We start from the raw sequence: 22,249 nt of genomic DNA on the forward strand, positions 1-22,249 counted from the left end.
ACTGCCACTATAAATGAACCTGAACTTTTGAATTTGGAGTAATGTCTCAGACTTGCAAACACTTCGGTCCCTCAGCTGAATGGTGTTGATGGTTGTAGCAAAACAGGAACATGGTAGCTCTTAGGGTGAATATAGCAAGGCCGGGTACAAAGCTCAGTTCCAGCATGTTGTGTCTGTTGTTCTGCTCATCTTCATGGCAATGTGGAGCTCCTGAATGCTATGGAAGTGCCCAGCTCCTTTCCTGCAGTTAGACAACTTATGCCCTTGTATGACGTACTCAATGAAAGGTGAATGATTCTTTTCCTCTTGATTTTATATTGGCTTAGCTACCAGTGGTACATAGTGCATTCAATAAAAATACCCCTTGAAATTTATATATTCCAAAGTTATGGTCCATGATTTCATTATCATATGTTTTTGGAGATTCTCTAAAGTACAAGAAGAAACTGCAGCTTGTTTTCCTCTCAAATTGGGGTTTTTGGGGGAAGGCAGTGTCAAATGTCATTATTTAATATGATTGTCTCCTGGTTAAGAACAGTCTGTCTGCTGTGGAGTTTTGCAGAACTTAAGTATGAAGAGAATTTCCAGAAAATGTGTCAGTAGCCCAGGTGTTTTTGTTACATGATATATGATGTAAGTGAACTTCAGAACTTAAGTAATTGGTATTTTCAGGAAAAGTATGCAAGGAAGCATTATTTTAACTGGGAAGCTTTAGAAGACTACAACTAAAAGGAAAAAAAAACTTAACTAGCTAAGTACTATATTAATTTATTCTCAGGCTCTTGGGGTGTCCTGTGCAGGGCCAAGAGTTGGATTTGATGATCCTGATGGTTCCCTTCCAATCCAGCAGATTCTTTGATTCTATGAATGTCGTTTTCCAAGGAGAACCAGCCAGTGTCAGTTGTCCTTATGACTTATAGCTCTAGGAATATTGCCTGCATGAATTGTACGAGGCACAATAGCATACTATCAGAATTGTAATGAATCCACTATCACTTGTTCACATTGCACTGTACTGTTGTTACTAGTGTTGTCCTGTACATAATATTAGAGTTATCATAAAGTAGTCTTAACTGGGAGAAGGTTTTTGAAAAGAAAGGTTGTTCTGGTTCAAGTTCAGGATTATAAAGCCAGGTTATTCAAACTTGATTCCATATCATCTGAGAATTGCTTAACATTTTCCTTCCTGTTTGGAAATCAAACTCAGAACTATCTAGTGATGTGAAGTTAAGCACATTTTGTAACATTTGATGTACTATCAAACTATGTTGCAAACAGAAGCCAATCTATAGGCTTTTGCTCCTGGAGCTGCTTCCAAGAGCTTGTGGTTTATGAAAACCCGAGCTGGTGGTCTGAGTTTCCATGCATTCAAGATGCTCAGTTTGAAAACCTCACTTCATGTGAGAAGACTTCTCTTATTCCTTCAAAATGCAGACAGATATGTTGGTTGGTTGCTGTGTGCCTGAGACAGCAATTGCGAAGGCAGAGAGGAATGGAAAGCAGAGAAGGAAGCTGTGTGTGATGGAGAGAAGGAAAGAGAGGAGAGGGAAGGGAGTTGTTCTTTCAGAGTTGGTATAACCAACTTACTTAACTTAATACAAGCTAGTTTGTTTGCTGTTGTGTATTAATTCATGCCTACTGAGAAGTTACAAGGCTATGTTGGTATAGTATTCATATAATTGCTTTCAGAAGTTATCCTCGTTTCACAGTGTGTATATGCACAGGAACCTGCATTTTGCTTTCCTTAAATGTTTTTTTAGTTATGAATGTTCTACATGTGACTCTTAAATCATCTCATTTCAGTCCAGTCTTAATTGCAATGAGATACTGTGTTCAGGCTGTCAGCAAAGAATAAACTGATGCTGCTTCTAGTGTTAGAGATGTGACCTGACATTTAGGAAGTAAAGTCTTAGTTTGAGGAGCATGTTACTGTTACTACATGATGATGTTGGTCATCAATTAATGATTATTAGTTTCTAGCTAAGAAAACAGTAGCATTCTAGGGTTGAGTAAACTGGGGAAAGGAAAACTGCACCTAGTCAAGATGAAATTAATAATGTCAGTGGGCTGTTTTAACTCATTAAAATCCATACAAATGACAGATAGTCTGACAGTGTACTGACAAGTTTTCTTGAGAATTAAGGTTTTGTCAACACTACCCTTTTGTTAGGTGGGCTGAGATGTAGATTGACTTGGGGGAAGTAGAATAAATCATGAGGAGTGTTCTAAGTATGCAGATGCTTCAATGAAATTTCCTTTTCTCTGTATACATTTTGCTGTCTGCTATCACAAGCACTAAGATCACACATACAGCTTGAACAAGCCAGTTGCCCTTACTAAGAGGAAAGTTAATAGAGTAGCATTTCTTTCCACACATACTTTTTAAAAGAATGTTTCCGTCCTTTATAGTGGAAATAAAGAATTTGAGACTTGAATTGCTTTCAGCTGCATAGTCCAGTAATTTCTATTTATGGGTGCCTCAGATTACTAGATTACTCGACCTACCTTGCTAGAAACCATAAAATCAAGGATACGATCTTAAATGAGAAGCATCTCTACTGAAAAGGATTTTTATATTTTGTTTTGACAGTAAATGGAATCCTTAATACATATGCTATGATGCATCAATCCAATATACAGAGATATAAATGTGATTATTTCATTGGAATACCAACTCTGTAATGTCACTTAAACTGGGACTTCATATGTTGAGAAAAGCTGCTTAACATAGTGCAAAGAATGATAGAATTTCCCCATACACTTGCTTAATAAATGTATATGAATATGGGAATAAAAGAATGATGTAACTTGGGTGATTTGATAACCAAGTAACTTACTACACCACAACAGTGCATTATTTTTTAAGTACCAGACTACAAAGAAAAGAAAAAAACCCCTCAGGCCCTAAATGATTTTCAGCATCCAAACAATATTCAATGCAAGTATTTGAGAAGAGAAAGGTGATTTTTTGTCAATCAGTCCATTTGTTTTGAAAAGTATCTCAAAAGATTCTACTAGATTAATATTTCATTCAAGTGAAAGAAAACAGTGGTTCCTGTGCACTCAGGGACTGTGTGACAAAACAAATCTTAAAGTAATTTTTTCCCCTATGTTGAAAGCTCAGGTTATATTCAGGTTTTGATGTCTCAGATGCACAGATGCTGAACACACTGAGGACATCATACTCCTAGAGGTGAATGACAAAAAACACAGCACTTTTGCCTCTGCAAGCATCCTTTTTGTGGAATATATGGAATTTCATCCTTATGAAATAGATTTTTTTTTTAAAAAGTACAGCCATAAGAATGTCCTTATATAAAATGTAAATTACTTGGATTTCTCTTAAAATTTATTTCTATTATCACCCAGGCTAAAATTCTATAGGTAAAGGCTATTAGGAGCTGACATATATGTAGCATAAAAATTAATTAGTATTACCATTATAGAGCATTTTAAGTTAAATAAAAAAAACCTCACAAATGCTTACTCACCAGGAAAAGTCTGGGCAAGGGATTGTACTACTTAGGCTATGATTCCTAGGAAGAATATGGCTTTCATAGCTACATCTGTGGCCATAAATTAATGATAAAACAGTTCAGAGCTGTTCTTCACCATGGATGGCAGGCATGCATCCTGCAGCTTACAACTGCAGATTCAAAATATTTTTCTTATTACAGTCTTTCCCAACCTAAGAAAAATAAAAATAAAAAAAGATCCATATCTTCTCCCAAGAAAGAGTTCCTGGCCAGTTTTGTTTCTTGTACAGTTCATGGCCAATTACATGACATGTTCTGTAGCTATGGTACTACAAAATCAGTATAAGATTGAATGTCTGTCTTGTTGAGTTTCTAATGTGTTTTTTGTTTAAAGAAACTAGAGACAAAGTTTTTATGGAAGTTTTATCTTTATCTTTTATTAGACCAAGTGCCAAAAACTCGTGGGCTTTTAGAACACAAGCACTTACATCTGCTGAATCAAGTTAATCACTACTATGGTCTAAAAGCATCTGAAAGCAATTAAAAATGCTTATATGGAAGTTCTGTTTTAAGAGAAAGCAACTTGATTTCTTCACCTTCTGTTCAATAGCTGGATACCATTTGTCCATTGTGTGTTAAAGATGATGACTTTTTCATTAAAATTTCTTGCAGAATCTTTTTTTTGGATCCTTTAATTGCTTTCTTCTCTACTCCAGGAGAAAACTCATGAGATTTTGAATTACTTTTCTTCCTTTTTTTCCTACTGTTCTGAAGACCCAAAACTAACTTCCTGATGATATAGAAGAAAATAAGTATACATTTTCTTTATGTACATTTTTATTGTTGTGCAAAAAAAAAAAAAATATATATACATTCAGTCCAAACATGGTTTAATTACTATATCCACATCCACTCAGAAATTTAAGGAATTGTTAGATGATTTTCGACTTGGAAATAAATCTTCAAAATAATCTTTTGTGGAAAATTCAAAGTCATCTTGAGATCAATTATATGTTCTGTGCCCTATAACTGCTACTGTCTGAGACTTAAAGTTATGGATAACCAGTCACACATTTTTTTTAAACAGACTTCTGTCTGTATAATTTTCTGAAGAAAAATACTTGCTTTTAAGTTATTTCATAGTTGTTAGCTGCTGTCTTTATAGTGATTGTTATTATTATTATTATTATTATTACTGCTATTACTACTACTACTACAGTGTTTTCCGTTTTCCATTCGTTTAACAGAATCTCAACTCATATTACCAGTATTTGATTATATTAGTCAAACTATTAACCTTAGTATTGAGACACAATATTTTCTTAAAATATCTTGTGTTCCAAGTCACATGATTGGAGAAGATATCTACTTTTATTGTATGTGACAAAGTATTTTAGAATTTTCTATGAGTGGTCTAAAATTTCACCTTTGTGACTTCTTTTTAACTCTTCCCTGAAAACTTACAGGACTAGAAACGTCTAATTCTTTATTCATCCTAATCTGAGACATTTTCCTTAATGAGTGCTGGAAGTTTCAGTGATTCCAGATTTTACACAGATTTAGCCTTCCTTGGCATGAATTTTGAGCTATATAAATGGTGCTTTATAAACTAACAGAACTGTGGTAAGAATGAGTATTTTAATATTTCATCCTCCTTCCCTCTCCGTTCTCAAACCTACTTCATTTAATACTCAGTTTTATTTAATTAAACCTTAAATAATGAAAAAAAAATTCTGGGAGGGGTAACAATAAATGAAGAATATCAGTAAATACTAACAAGATTTTCTCTGGGATGTCTTCCCTTGCCATTCATTCCAAATATTTAATTTTTTCATCCTGTCTAGCTGACCAGGCAAGAGTCTCACAGGACTTTCTTTAGGGAAATGACCTGTCACTTTAAAAGTTAAAAAGAATACCAGGATTTTATGTTAGAAGTAATGATGTATCTTTTCAGAACTTTTATTTATTTTTCAGACTTTATTTTTTATTAAGTAATCAAGTGAATTAATAGATTCAGTAGGTAGCCCAGATTAAAGTAGGGCATAGGCAAAACAGAAGGATATTTAATGTAACCCTTATATAACTTGTAATCAAATTGGGTGAAGGTTATTACCAATGGATTTAACTAAATTTCTGTCTCACATCTTGGACTGCTTTAATTCAGTGAAACCACAGAAACTGTATTCTGCCTGTGGAAAATCCTTTTTTACTTTGTGTAAAAAATTTGTGCTAAGTGGGGACTTTTTTGTTTTACTGTGTTATTTCAGAGCTGTTTATATAACCTCTGAGATAACGCTGTCTTTTGGAGTTGTGTTTGAATCTGCTTCATTGCTCCTTTTAGAATTATTCATGATCTAATTGTATTTGTTCACTTAACATAGATCCATCTGTGGCCTGCTCCCAGTAAAAGCCTCCTCATTTCATCCTCAGTCATTACATGCGAACATCTCACACATTGCTTAGCTCCAGCTCACTTTTTGTACAGCATTGTTCCTATGGTTACTTGCAGGGATTATTTCCACCAGAGTTTACTATCTGATTCTTTCACTTTTTATTTGTTGCTTTGGTATAGTTTCTGCTGCCCTGACTCTGTATTAAAAATCACTTTATCTTCCATGATGTACATCTCAACAATTTTTTCAGAGATGTGAATGATTTGGGAGCTGATTATCGTAATCAATTTATTTTTGGGAAGGATGTATTGGTATCAGGGTTTGTGGTTTGAGGCTTCCTCATTTCTTTGAAAAGTTTTGTATAAATGACTAAGTTTTGGCTACTATGCTGTCTTCTAAAGAGAAGTGTTCCTCTCATTTTTCAAAAGTTAGTGATTTTGAGATTAATCTGAATTCTGTCCCTTTTAATTTCCTTTCTATTTTACTGTTACATTTTCATAATATCAACAATCAAAATAAAGGTGCTCACTTAAATTTCACTTTCTGGTTTTGCTTTTATGTCTCTCATATGCATAAAATATAGACCAGAATAAAATAGAACAGAATATCTTACTTGGAAGGGACCTACAACAATCATGTAATCCAACTGCCTGACCACTTCAGTGCTGACCAAAAATTAAATCAACTTATGTAACTGTATTTTGGAAAGATTATTAAATTGATTTTAGTCACCTTAATACTGTTGCTTCAAGCTTGTCAGATTTATTACTTCTATTATTCTAGTAAATCTGGGAGGAAAGCCATTAGGTAATCTTTTAAAGAAAAGATGAAAACCACTAAACACTGATAGATAAATACATAGCAAATGAAAAGGGATTTCCAGTGCTAACATAACTCGTAATTTCTCCTAAAGGCGTCTTAAGTATCTTTTGCAAAATGTCTGAAGAAAATACAAATGTGAATTCTTACCCCCTTTTTTTTTCTTTGCTTCTTCCTGCTTCCTAGCAGCTTCTAGGAAAATTTTCAGATGATGTAATTGTTTTGAATTGCATTGGCTTTCTTTCATATATACTGCATGCATCTTCAGGAAGAAACCTCACTCCCTGAGGCTGCCTAATGACAAATCTTTAGCTTTGTATAACTGACACAAAAAAGGGGAACATTTCAAAACATCTATTTTGACAAATATACCTTCTTGTGCTGTCTCTGCATTTGTTTACAACAACATATTCTTGGGAAAATACTTGCTAAATTCAGATTTAGATCTCTATCATGGCATGAAAATACTATTTGTGGTACACAGGCTCAAAAAGAGCTGCTCACAAACCCTATTATGTTTCAAGATCTATAAAGACACTTTTCACAGTTCTTTTAAAAATTTAATTCTTGTGAACACCTTGCCAATTTCTTTTTAAAATAACTTTTTTTTTCTTTCTTAATATAAGTTTATTTTTTGATATGTAGAGCTGGAATTGCGTAATTCCATGGACAGTGGGCATCTCATTGTCGCTGAGGCTTTCAGAATTCCATGCTATTCCATGCTGTTGCCATCTTCTTTTTTTTGGTGAGAGATACTATGTAATAGCACTTTATTTAGAGTGTGTGCTACTGAGAACAGAGCTTTCTGGGCACAGAATTTCAGTTTCAGCCTGACCTGACAGCCAGAAGGAGAGAAAAAGCTGGCAGATTTTCGTAAGTTCTTTTCAAAGTAGGGAGTAGTTTCAGATACTTCTCCCTCTTTGGTCTGCCACTGCCTTTATGAAGGGGGAATTAAGGGAATATTTATAATCTAATAGAGACTATTCTTTGTCATCCTAGGTGTATCACTCTTATAACATAACAGAAGAGTTTCCATTCAAGAATTAGTACCTCTGTGTAGTGTGTGAACGTGCTAATTCAGGTATCTCACTACTATGCTTCACTAAATGAAATAAATAGGCCCATAATCAGCACTGAGTATCATCCCTGTAGGTTTACTCAAGTGAATGGAACTACATCTTTCTGAGTGTGTTTTAGATTTTCTCTACGCTCTGATGAATTCATATTTTCAAGTTTCTCTATGCAGCAATGAGCAGCACAGTGATGTGGTGGATTCCATATTATATGAAAGTGCCTGAGACATTTGCTGCTGTTCGGTTCTGCAGCTGATTTCTACCCCTAATTCAAGACATGGCAATAACTTTAGGGGTCAATCACCAAGTGTCTTGTTCAGTAGGGTTCCTACTGATAATCCAGCTACTGCTGATGTGGGCAAGATTGTGCCTGTAATCCAGCTGGAGAGTACTCAGTTCTGTAGATGCTTTGTATTCATCAGCAATATGTACTCTGGCATTAAATCTAGATTTTGATTAGAAGGTGAATATTTATATTGTGAAATCAGTTTGCCTCCCTAATTTGATTTTAATAGGAAGTAGAACTGGGGAAAAACATAACTGACAAAATGTTTGACAAAAAAAAGATAGAAGGTATGAGAACTAGTAGCATTCAAAGTAGATTTTAATCTGTTTTTTCCATCAGGGTCTATTTTTAAAATATTTCTGTAAAAATAGAGTCCTTGAAAGAAAGAAGGAAAGAAAGTGTGTTCAATAGAAATAATTTTCTTCTTACAGAACACTACAAAGCATGTATTATTTTGAGACTTCTTTTATTTTTCTGAGTTTTTAATGACAGAAGTGTTTTAAACTTTTATAAAGCAGAGGTTTTTAGTCAAGTGTAAAGTTGAGAATGTTTTGTTGTAGTTTTTTTCTGAGCAGAAAACTAATTTTAAAGGAAATATGTATGAAAATAGAATTCCAAACCAGCAGATTAATTACTTTTCCATAGAAATGCTAGGCATACAGGTAAATATCTTCACTATATTTTTACTATCTGAGAAAAGAATTTGATTTTCCCTAGCTTTAGCTGTGCAAGAAGTTAGCTATCAAGGAAGAAATTCATCTGCTAATATGTCTGAGGTGTAGCTGTTGAAATCTTAACAAGTCACCTCCTTTCATAGCCAGTGGAAAGTAGCAGACATCTCTAGAGTGTTACAACTCAGTATAAAATAGGCCAACTTGAATCACCCTCTGGAAATGCCTGTGTCTCTTCATTGACTGTAGGCAACCTATATGAAGAGTTTGGTCTGAATGATTACATTTTAGAAGGTTAATTTAAAATTAACTGGGTGAAGCTGTCAGTGTAGGTAAATTATTTTAAATATGTGGATGCAAAGCTGTGTCTGTACATTGTCTATTAATCTTACAAAATTATTGTTATGTTTTAAATTATTTGACAAAGCTTAGCATATTCTGGGTATAGTAATAAAAAGAAATAGGGAAATATTTATTCTTTTAATGCTTACAAGAAGTTGTATATCACACACATGCAATTTAGCAGGCAAACAAATCACATTTTAGCCAAGGTCTGAAACTTCTGATATACCTCAGGATTCACTGTGAATTGTGTCTGTTACTGGGTTCTGGTAATTGTGTTAATGGCATAACATGTACATACTTTAGTGCACTTAAAAGACTGATAAATCTCTCCAAACTGGTAAGTGCTGAATTCCATCTGCACTAGCTAACTGTAATAGTTCCTCCTTAAAAGTACATCTTTAAATACCTTATTTGGTGCCATGTCTATTTTTTTTTTCAGTGCTATAGGGGAGAATTTTAATTTCAAAATTCATAATGTCCTGCAGTACTTTCAGCATGTTGAAAGATTGAGAGAAAGATCAGATTTGTCTAAGGTCTCTAGTCAGTAGTGGTTTCCACATCTAATTATATTTATTAAAAATGGATGTAATTTTTCATATCATTAGTGCAAAGAAAATGCTGATAATTCCAATATCCACTTATATATGTTTAAAAACATGAACATGTAGCCTGAATGACCTGGACACCTCAGTTATATTGAAAGTTTACTGTCTTTTTTGTCTTTATTTTTCTGAGATACCCGAATAAATTCGTTTGCTTATCTATTAAAGGGAGAACTTTTATTCATTTTTGTATAAGTAAGGATGTACTTTATAAGCTTTAAAAACCCCTCACATATAGATAATCATTTGACTGTAGATTGCTTTTATTTTTTTAGTGTTTTGAGTCTCTTAATCCATATTTGCCTACTGCATTTCAAAAGGGAATCAAATTGGTTTTGTGGTACATTAATGTTTTATGCAATATTCCATAGAGAACATTAAATCAAAATAAAAGAAAAAGGTTGACCTCTAACACTTACACCCATTTCTTATGTCAAACTGGAAGATGTTGAAAGCCTTATATGGTCGTAACCCTTCTATCTAACTGTGACCCTCCTTAACATTAAGCAGGTGACTCGATTAAACATAAATCAGGCATAAAATGCCCTGCATGAGGCAGCACAGTGAATCAAGCAAATTATCAAATGGCAAAACTCGTTCTGTGCTCTGGGCAATGTAAGCTGCCAGCACTTATACATCAAAACTTCACTCAGTGTAAGATTGATTTTATTTTATTTTGTTTATATTAATTCCCTACAGCAAGCTGTGTTAGTTGTGTAAAATGCTGTCTGCATCATTACGTTCCTAAGAAATGCTTTTCTTGTTTAGCAGAGGCCAGTTGCAATCTTAAGCAACATAATCTATCTAAGACTAGATATGCTGTGCTCTGTAGTGGGTTCGAGTGGGGTTGATATTTTGTTCAGTAATAGCAAAACTTAAGCTTCTGTGATTGTATAGATTTTTTTTTCTGTTTATTTGTACGTATACATACACTATCAGCTTTATCAAAAATATGAGCACCAAAGGGATAATGTTATAAAATTGAATCACCAGTAGCCATTGAAGGTATTTTCCAGTTTCAGTAAAGATGCTGGGTTTAAAGCGTGTAAGTCCAGTCTTAAGGCAAGAATGAATTTTTATGTAAGATGATACATGTCTTCCTTTCACAGTTGCTTTTTATGCTGCCTTAAAACATGTCAAAATAATCCCCAGCAGAGGAGCCTAAAAGGAATGTCAGCTCTGTGGTTATGTAAATCGAATTGAGTGCTTTACAGCAGGTTAAGATTTTTATAACTCAGGAGTTGTTAACAGCCAGCTGGTTTGTATCTGTTTTTTATGGTTATTCTTGTCATAGGCAGCCTCCACAATTTTTAATTATATTTTATGGTATGTGTTTTCCCTCCTCTTGAATCCCACTGCCACTCTTTGCTTCAAAAGATATTTTCCACTGGGAAGAGGAGAAGCATTGCTTTGGGACTCCATCATTAGTAATACTGTTGTATAATTACCTCCTGATAACAACAGAGGAGTGTGACTCTCCATCGCAGATCTTTAACTTGCTATGCCAGGATGGAAATCTGTACACCCCGTTAGGCTGTGATGCCTGCAGCCCTTAACTCAGACTGGTATCTCCTGCTTTTAAGGAACTGATTTACAGTTTTTATTGCAGTCACAATGCAAATCCCGCTTTGCTTCACACTTCAGGTTTGAACGCGTGCTTTGTGCTTTGCAGATTTAACGTATTCCATGTTCTGGATCACCACTCATTTTTGTAACATACATTCTCAAAAACGCCTTCATCTTAATTTTTTGTTTAGTGACCGTAATAGTGATGTTGGACAAACATCATCTTTTCAATGTTTTTATAGCAGGGTAATTTAAAGAGTGCAGTCTGATTCCCATCTGGAGTAGAAATAATTTAACATATACTGAGCACTTTGTTGGAAAACAAAACATCATTCCTGACAGCCTGAAAAGTCAATGCCTTGTTTTTTGTTAGACTTCAAGAAGTTATGAAATATTTAGTTCTGTATAACTGTGAAGACATCACCAGAAACTACTTTCTTGAATGTTTTACAGCATTTTGTGAGTGTCCTCCCTCTGCCAAAGGAAATGGAGTGCTTGTTAATTGTCTTTAATGGTAGATCCTCCTATTGAAACACCTCCTCTTCTTGCAGAAGTAATGATGTAAGAGCGAGAGACTTAAATAATTGATCACATGGAGAAAGCTGTTTGTTAGATGGTTAAAGGACTGTTAAGCTTGTCAACCGTAAGATAACAAAAAGAGTACTATGAGCCTGTTTTTTAGGTGATGTTAAGAAAATTAACACTTGTTTTTAGTTAAAATCTAAAATAGTTGTAGTCAATCTTACTTAAAAAGCCTATTTTCAAAGTGCAAAGCAAATAATATATGCTATTGTGTTGCATTCCAAGAATTGATTTGTGTAATCCAGTTTCATTATTTTAACAGACTGAAATCAATAGAAGTATTATCATCATACCTAATATATTCAGACATTATGGCTCTATAGATCTTCTTGTATTACACAATATTATATTTAAATTTGAATGTTAAGTGTTTATTCTGACCTACTTATGGTCTAATGCCCAATGTCAGCAGCTTCTGAACTTCAAATCTCTACTGTGTTGGCTTCATATTAATTGCTAAAGCTACACAGGGTCATACCATGTAACTTAATATAAAGATGCAATATAAATATTTATTATCAGAATTAGTCTATCTGGTAAGCTAATTTTTTTTTTAAAAGTATAATGCAGTAGGAAAAGTGAAAAAAAAAAAAAGAAACAGCTTTAAAATAACAAGTTTGCTAAAAATGAAGTTTGAATATTAGTAAAACTATACTGATATTTGCAAAATACATTTCTCATATTTTTTTTCAATTTCTTTTCCCCATATTCATCCATTTAATAGTTAAGAATGAAAGTGAAAATAATAATGACAACAAAAGTAAAGAAGATACTCCTTAAAATGCATAAGATAGGGTGCAATTAGTGCAGAACAGGAATTGCATATACTAAAACTGCAAGATATATAATACATTGCTTTTAAAAAGCGCATTGTACATAGATATATAGTGTATTATTTTTAAAAAGATTGCCAAAAACCCCAGGAAATCTCACAGACTTTATATTTAGCAGATTAGGTACATACAAAATGTTTCATGTTTTAGGAATTAGGGTACTGCAGCCACAGTTCATGGTTTCACCTCATCACTTACCCCAGTCAAAACTGCTGGTATTTGCCAACCATGACCTGCAAAAGTAATCGTCATTTCTTTCTTCTCCAGGGTTCTTGGGGATAGTGTGTGCTGTTTAATGATATTTATTTGTTTGGGGTTCCAAAATATATCTACAAATAATAACCTGGAAACTAGAACTAGTATATTGAATTTTTAATTGCTTCTTGTAGCCATAACATAAAAATTTGAAGTATAAAGTAGTTTTTTATTGAATAAACTGCTTTAAAGCAGTACTTGAACCTGCCCTAAAGTGTTTGGCTACCAATGACATTCTGTGACAATGAGAAGATACCTGCATATTTCAATTAGGCGGTAGTATGTCACAGAAGATAATCTTTGGGTGGCATGCAGTATGTGACCTTCTTGGAACAATTCATTTGAACAAATAAAATAACATAGTTTTGACTTAGACTTAATTGCAAAGTTTCCATAATTGTCAGGTATTTTAGAGGAGCAAAGTCTGTGCCAAGTTTCACTGATCCAATGTAGCTGGAAAAATGCATCAACAGCTAAAGAGGCTGTTGACTACATCAGGTTTTAATTCATTAATTTACTCTAGATGGACCTTTGAATGAGAACTTCCCCCAATGTTATTACTTCTCTATTGAAAACAACCATGGATTTTCTCCTTTGTGTGTGTACAATTTTGAATTAGAAACAAAGTTAAGAATATGCTTTTTTGAATCTCTCTATTTAAGATTAATGTAGAGATAAAGAATTAAGCATTATCCTTGAACAGGTAACCTGATGTAACAGTTCTTAAATATACACCTGTTTTTTCTTGTCTGTAAAGGATGGAAAGATTATTAGATAATTATATTGTTCCTCTTTCAGGCCATTTAAAAAAAATCTAATGGCTTTACAACACAATTAGATTAGAAGTGTATTTTTTAATCCTTAATATCCTGTTTTTCAGAATACTACTTCCTTTACAGTCAACAAAAAAATAACTAGTCACATTTTACAAACATAAGGTAAAATAATTATATTCCTTCTCATGATTGTCAGTGATTTAGGAAGAGCACGTTTAACACTTAACTAGCACAGGTAACAACAGAAGGATGGAGATTTTTTTAAAACTTAATTTTAATAAAGCCTTAAGTAGCTTTCATGGCATTAAGAATTTTTCACAAATCATCAGAAATTGAAAAGTGCTTTGATTTTTTTTTTATAATTGCTAAACTATTGCTCTTATGCCCTCCCCGCTTCAGAGTCTGAATTGACCATATGCTAACTTGAAATTCAAGTTGGTAAAAACCCGTGTATCTGTTAATTTGATGGTTTTGATAAAAACACCACAGCTAAACTAATAAAAATATTTATTTCCTATTCTTTCTTAGTGTCTTCCAGGCTCAAAAGTGTTTTGTGATCTTTTAAAGGTGCATGGTAAAATTGATAGCAATGTTTCATCTTCATAGTTCCTGTGTGGATTTTTATCCGTGTACAATTTGCACTGAACTGCTGCCCTCACTTCTTAGGCAAATCTACCTTGCATTCATTGACTTCGTTTGACTTTACAGATTTAGAACAAGGGCTGAAAACAATATTAATGCATACTTGGCACTTTCTTATTTTTAAAGCTTTGTACAACTTTTGGCTGATTTGTATTGATAATCCTTCTTTAGAGTAAGGAAGTATTATCTCCATCTAATAGGTAAAGGGGAATGAAATTAAAATGCAGAATCTGATACTTTCTGGTAATCTCAGAATTAAAATTCAAGAGCCTCTAATTTCTTCTTCTGATGGTATTTTTAGCTAAAAGGGTGAATAAAGTAATTCAGGTATTACTCAGATACTTTCAGTGTCTCTTCAGATTCTTCTTGCTACCACCTGAGGATTTCTGTAGAAGGTATGGTTTGCACATGTGGTTAAGCATAGGTCTCGTAGGTGTGGGGTTATGATCTTTTTGGATCTAATTTGCTACTAACTGAAGATAAATGATGAGAAAATGACAAACAGGAAACTCAGGACATCAGCAGTCTAACCAACTGACCTAGGGACATTTCTGAAGCTACCAAAATAACTGCTCATATAATCTCTCAAAAAGCACAATCCTACTGTTGGAAAAAATATCGACCATAATTTGCATGTGGGCATTTTATATGAACACATAGGATGAGAAAAAGAAAGTTAAAATAAGGTGAAGTGCATTGTGTTAATGGCATTCTGCAGATAAAATTGCTTCTGTAAATACTTGTAGGGAAACACTGGAAGACTGATTTGGGGAGACACAGCAAATTGGTAGGAACTTTGAAATGGAGTGAAGTTTATTTTTTGTTATATGGTAGCTTGAAGTAAAAATGTTCATTAAAATATCTCTTTTATAAATACTCGAAGGTGAGCTGATGCTACAATTGGATACAAAAAAGAATATTTGATCCTCTTGATAAAATTGATATTCATAGAATCACAGAATTGTTTGTGTTGAAGCAGACATTAGAGATCATCTAGTTGCAACCCTTCTGCCGTGGGCAGGGACACCTTCCACTAGGCCAGGTTGCTCATAGCCCCATGCATCCTGGCCGTGAACACTTCCAGGGATGGGAAAGCCACACCTTCTCTGGGCAATCTGTTCATCACCCTCACAATTCAAAATTTCTTCCTAATACCTAATTTAAACCTACCCTCTTTAGCTTAACCATTACCCTCTGTCTGATTACTCCATGCCCTTATCCCTCTCCAGCTTTCTTGTAGCTGCTTTAGTTACTGGAAGGTGATGTAAAGTCTCCCTGGAGTCTTCTCCAGGCTGAACAGCTCCAACTCTCTCAGCCTATCTTCAAAGGAGAGATGCTCCAGCCCTCTGATTGTCTTCATGACCCCTCTCTAGATTGGGTCCAGCAGGTCCATGTACTTCCTGTGATGCGGGCCCCAGCTGGACACAGTGCTCCAGCTGGGTCTCACAGGAACCCAGTAGAGGGGGGGAATCACTTCCCTCAACCATGCTTCATTTGATGCAGCCCAGGATACAATTGGATTTCTGGCAATCTGTTAGTTTGGTGAGGAATGTCAACTGTTCATTCAGGAGACTGGAAAAAAAGAATCCATCCAAAATTCCTGTATATCATCGGCATTGTAGGAGGCAATCTTTTTTCCATGCACTGAAGCCATTTTGTAACTAATTTTATATTTCATGCTCTTTGATATGAGGAATATCAATCACTTATGCTTGAATGGTAGCAGTTTCCAGTGAAAGTAGAACATTTACTAATATTCACTGAAATTTTCCTGCAATGTAAGCTTTCTTAGAAGAAAAACCACGAGAAAGGAAAAAACTACTTGTAAATATTTTTCTTCAAAAGCATGGTCAGTTGAGACAACACAATACCACCTCTTTTGTAATGTGTTAGCTGTAGTTGAGAAAGGGGGGATGTCAACAGCAAAGAAAGAAAAATGTAAATACAACTGCATTTAGACACAGAGATTTGATCATGGTACTGCCTGGTGCATATATGAATGTCTCTGTAGATTATATGCTATCCTTATTAAATATTGTTGCTGGAAGAACAGAATTGTGTTGATTCATCTGCCTTTATTACATGAAACCACACTGTATACATATATATATATATATATTTATATGTACACATATAAATATGGTTAGTATGCAGCTTAGATGAAATACAATCCTCCTGTGGCCTGTTACCACCACAGAAAATCTGTTTCAATAGATGGAGGAATTACTCTTCTTCAAGCCTGGCAAAGAAATATAGCATGTGACTAATGCAACCAATTAGGGAACAGAGCAAACAGAGAATTCTAGAAATGTCTTAAAAACTTCTTAAGGCACTGGCAGAAAACAATTTTCCTTGATGTTATGGGCTGTTAGTATATCACGGAATTAAATGTAACAACTGGTCTGCATCCTTTCAAAAGCAATTCCTGTGTTTTAACATGTAAGCAGTGATTAAGAATTAAATTTTAAAGAAACTCAACAATTTAATATAAGAAATTTCATCAAATCTGGTCATTTTCTTTCCTGTAAATTTTATGCATACCATAGACATATTTTCAGAGCTAATTTATTCTTCACTTTGGAAAGTGTCCACTAGTTCTTTGGCATATGCAGTGACAAATATTGATCATAATCAATGTTTTATACTTGCAATCTTATTAGTTATCTGTATGTCTTCCAAAGGGACTGCAAGTCAACATTAGTATCAAATTACTAGAATGATGTTCTGATTTCTAAAATAAACTAACAATAGTGACCCTGTTCTATTTTTTTTTTCAAATTATTCATACTATAAATTTTAGTCTAGAAGTCATTATGTTGAAGACCAGTAATATGTAGAAAATACAAAAGAAATACATGTACACTATATGGGCTATGTATTTTTTTTTTTTGTTAAAAAATAAATTAATTTGGAATGTTGATACTTTCATTGTCATGTATTGTGGTTGCATCTTGTAGTTGATTCCAGTTAGATAGCTTGCAGTTGGGATAAAAATAGTGAGTTATCATCCAGATACTAATTAAATTTTTGCCAGTAATTTCTATTACTCACTCTGTGCTAAATGTGCAGTCCATCTTGCCAATCTGAATGTCACACAAGTCTGAAACTTGGAATTTAGCAATGATCAGAAAGAAGGTAATAACCCAGAGGGAGGAGAACTTAGAAAGCCCACGACCCATTTTGCAATTGTGTGAGTGTTGAGAAGGTGAAGAAAAGTGTTTTCCAGGAACAGACACATTTGTCAAAATCCAAATATGTTGATATCATGTGCATTAATGGATGAAGAAAAGATTAATTAAATTATCTGCTGCAAGTTATAATCTAGTTCTCCCTACAAAATGGGAATCTATGACATAACTGTTGTCATCATATTTTGTATCTTTGTGGACAATACCAAGTCGCGAGGATCATGGTAGCTTAAAGCTTGTTCTTTCATAAAGTATAGCTAGCAATGAGCATATAATGTCTCCTTTGCATAGCATCCTATGAGCATTTCTCGGGTTTCTGCCAAAGAGAATGTTGGGGTTCTCTTATGCTTGCTTGTTGGATAACCTTTGAATATTCATAATGTGTTAGACAGGGGTACCAATCACTTGTCGGCTTCAAAGAATATGCCTTTTGGAAGCAATACATATGTTCATATATGTAAATCTGAACTTACAAATGTCTGCAGGTCTTCATAATGTAGAACTGTGATTATGCCAATATGGTAGGAACTGTAGAAAAGCTACTGCATCTTTGTTTTTTGTATGACAATCCAGTACAGTAATAATATATCCATTATAAATACCACACTTTCCTTTTAACATCACTAACATCATTAACTTCTTGTGTAGCAGGCAATTCTGAGGTACAAAACAAAAGTATTCTGTTGAATGAATTTCAGTATTCACTGAACACTGTGGGTGTGAGAGAGCTCCCTTGATTTAGGATGATAAATTGGCCTTAGAATAGAAAACAAATTATGGAGTTATTAAGTTTGGAAAAGACCTCCAAGATCAAGTCCAGCCTTTGACAAACATCACCATGCCCACTAAACTGTATCAAAAAGTGTCACATTTACTCACTTTCTGAACACTTCCAGAGATGGTGACTCCATCATTTGCCTGGGCAGCCTGTCTTAATGCTTAACTACTCTTTCAGTGAATAAGTTTTGATAGTGGGACACAACGTAGGTGCATATCATGCCTCTGTTGTGCCATAGCTTGTACTAGAAAGAGATACTTTGTCTTCAAATGTCACATGCCATCCAAAAACATTCATCTAATGCTTTGCTCTGCACCCAGGGTGCTACCTGTGCGATTTAGTGTTCTGTTCCCTTGTGCAACAAGTAGAGCATAGAGGTGAGAGAGGACTGTCTATGACAATTGACTGCCTTTTCATCTGAAAAAAAGGACTACATAGTGTTACCTGTGAGTCATTATCACAGCTACTTTGTACAGTATCACAGTACAAACTCTGCTATCACTGTGCTGTAGCAGTACATTTAGCCCCATGCCTTGCCTCTGGCACAGAGTAATGCATAATGGATCTGAAAAAACTTAAAAAAGAAAAGGAAAAAAAAAAAAAGAGAAAAAAAGAACCCCAAAGCCACAGTACAGCTCTTGAAGTTACAACACTTTGAGTGAATAAAAGAATGAAGAAGGAGAGACAACTCTCCTGACCCTTACAGGTGAATTCTTTACATTCAGAAGTGTGAAAATTCTCTTACTCAACTTGCTGTGTTAAAACAAGGGTACACGTCTTGAAATAACCAGTGGATTTCTGGGACTTTTTGCCGCTATTATATTGACTTCTGTCTTTCTAATGTTTGGCACAAACTGCTTTGCACACTGCAAATACAGAGAAATAATCAGAAAACAGTTATAGAATTTAATGTATATTATGTATGTGTATTTAATGTATATTGTATTAAGGTTTCTTTTTAGGGGCAGGAGGATTCAAAACAATCTCTACTTTAAAGCTAGATATGACAAAAGAGGATCAAAATTGTTCTTTAAAAACATTTTAGGGTTTTTTTTTATATGTAGTATATTTAAACTCCATTAAAGAATAAACCAATGGGATCTTTATTTAAAGTATCTTGAAATAGTAGTTTGTATTTTAGACATTTATTGAAGGTCTACTGCTCTAATCAGCAGCTGTGATAATATTTCATCACATCTAAAGCTCTGAATTACTTGCCTTCTCCTTTCATGACTAGAAATAATGCTGTTTTCACTTCCTGAGGATGGCAGGAACATGAAATAAGTCTGTAGCTGACTATTCTTATGAACCGGAAGTGAGAATCAAATCTTTTTTTCTTTGGGCAAAAATGTTGCTTTAGGAGCAAAGCCATAAGGCCACAAAGGCTTTGATAGCACGTCAGCTAGATATTAGTGGGGTGTTTCTCCAGTGTGTGGAACAGTGCAGAGAACAGGTCCCTCTAGGGGCACATCCATTCCACCAGAAAGCTATCAAAGCTAAAATTGTGGTGCACAGCTAAAATCTAATTTTATTCTGATCTTGTTCTAATGCCACAAATACTTGTACACATGGATAAGTTAAATTTCATTCCCATGATTGGGCACGTGGACTACAGTGGTTCTATGGGAAAGAATCTGGCAGTTCTGTTTGCAGGGCTGAGTTTGGAAGTTGTAGGGAAACACTTCCATGGGGCCATCAGACTGCCTCAGCAGTGTTTGGATATTAGTTTAATCAAAGAACTGTGTGCCATTACCCCAGGATCTGTGTCAAGCTGTGGATTAGGTTTATAAAAAAAAAAAGACTACAAAAGCTCCTGCTGGTTGAAAGATTATGAGTATTTAGCTACATTACGGCTGTTACAGGCATGAACACGTCTTTTCAGTATTTTTGAATTGTAGCACTGTTACAATTAATTAGTTGTGTCCATTTAATTATAAATTAGACTAAAGTTAAAGGCTAAGATTTTTAAAATACTACTGGTCTTCTTATTGTTTTTGACTATGTAACATAAGCTGTAATACACTTCTCTAAACTGGTCCCAAAGAGTATGTCAGTAAAAGACACTGTAGTTAGTAAAATCTAAGAACATTAAATGAAGAAAATTCACAGAGCACCAATAACCAACAGTAACTGTCATGTTAAACCTTTTCATTTCTCCTAACAGCAAGAATAGTATTGTGAGAACATGAGATAATACAGATGAAAAGAAGAAAAGAGCTTCTATTTGTAAAAAGTGCAGGGAAGTTGTTCCCATAATAAGTCATTCTAGTAAAGAAGAGCCATTATTGCAGTCTAGCAATGCAAATGTAAAATAGAAAGTCTTTCAGGAACCAGCCATCATTGTTAGCATAATATATTGTCAGTATATATATGTTTCTCCTTCCCACTTCTTTTTTTTTTTTTTTTTTGGAACTGCATGCTATTCAGTTAAAGAGACTATGGATCAGGATTTGACGCTTAAGGAAAAGTATTTTTTTATATCGTTCAAAGCTGACCTCTGCTTTTAAAAGGCTTGATCTGCACTTTTTCATCTGTTTAGAAGCATACATTTTTGGTTAAGAAATTGAAGACAATCTCTTTGTCTTTTTCCTAAGCAGGGAAGGTTGAGATAAAAAAGAATGCCTGCTTTAAAAGTCACACATGGCTGTAATTTAAGATTTTTTTTACCTCATTGTCCATAACAGTTGAAAGAAACCTTCAATGAAAGTTTATTAACTAGGCCAATGCCTGAGGCAATAAAGGTTCATTTATTACCAGTTTCTTGGCTGTTTTTCTTCTTCTATTTTTCCGTTAAACTCATAGCGTAAGATAATACTTCACAAAATTAAACCTTTGACCTTCTGTGGAGTTAAGTCGCCTTTGATTAGATAAAGTAACAATTTATGGTCCAGCATGAGGTTGCACATGAAATGAATAATGCAACAGAGTGAATGAGAACTGAGAATCTATTGCTTTTGAAAAGATGACTGTTGTTTAAGAAAGAATGTTCTCTCTTAATTGTATTGTATTGTTGCTGTGTGCATTCCACTAGGATTTTAAACTGTTGCTGAAAACTGCACTTTAGACAGGCAGTTATGCAATATACATTGTTTAATTCTGTCACAATTGCACCAAGCCAATAATAAATTCATAGATTACAAAACCCCATGAAGCTGTAACAGTTAGTAATCTGTTGTGGCATTTGAAATACACTTTGGGATTTCACTTTTTACTCTTCAGTACAAAGGAATATATCCACTAGAAAGAATAACTTCATGGAATGTAAGTCAATCAGTTCCATATATATTAGTATATATAATTAACAAACATTAGTGATAAAATAATTCCATTTACACATTTTTTGGAAGCATTGTTTGATCTGCTAGTAGATCTATTTCAAAAAATGCAGTTTTAATAAAACAAAAGGACGCTGCTGCTTTCTACATCAATGTTTTATTTCTGCAACTGTGTTATTAGTTGTGCAGGCACATCTTAATTAGAAAGATTTTTAGGTTCGAACAGTGCTGTGGAAATTTAGCTCTTTTGCTTGTTTATCTTAAATGCTATACCCAGGCCTCAAAATTCATAGTATAAGTTAGGAGTAGTTACAGGAAAAAGGTCTGATTAGACTGATGAACAACAGATGGTTTGAGCTTCACATACACTGTTTTCTCCCAATGCAACACTGTCAGTTTCAGTTTAGTTGCACCAGTCTAAACCATGGATGATTTTTTCCTAAGTATTCCTTCTTTAACAATATTTAAAGTACAGGGAGTTTGTTTTTTTTTTTTCCATTAATATGATATCTTTAATAGTAGGCCTTTAAGACATATTAGAAAAAAATTATCTAGATGAGCAATTTATGCTGAACCACTCTAGTCAATCAGAAAAATATAGTTAGGCAGACCAGACAATAATTTCTTTGATTATCCCAAAATAACAGGTGATAAAATTTTTAGGGTTTACTAAGCTTGTTGTATTGGAT

General features: G+C 34.2%; 1 protein-coding gene across 8 annotated transcripts in view; it reads left to right on the forward strand.

Annotated features, from left to right (window-relative positions):
- Window positions 1-22,249, forward strand: part of DACH1 (dachshund family transcription factor 1) — a 353,868-nt gene that overhangs the window by 155,599 nt on the left and 176,020 nt on the right. The window lies entirely within an intron of this gene.

The sequence above is a fragment of the Cyanistes caeruleus genome, chromosome 3 (genome assembly GCF_971803275.1).
Source record: "Cyanistes caeruleus chromosome 3, bCyaCae1.hap1.1, whole genome shotgun sequence".
Taxonomy (NCBI): Eukaryota; Metazoa; Chordata; class Aves; order Passeriformes; family Paridae; genus Cyanistes; species Cyanistes caeruleus.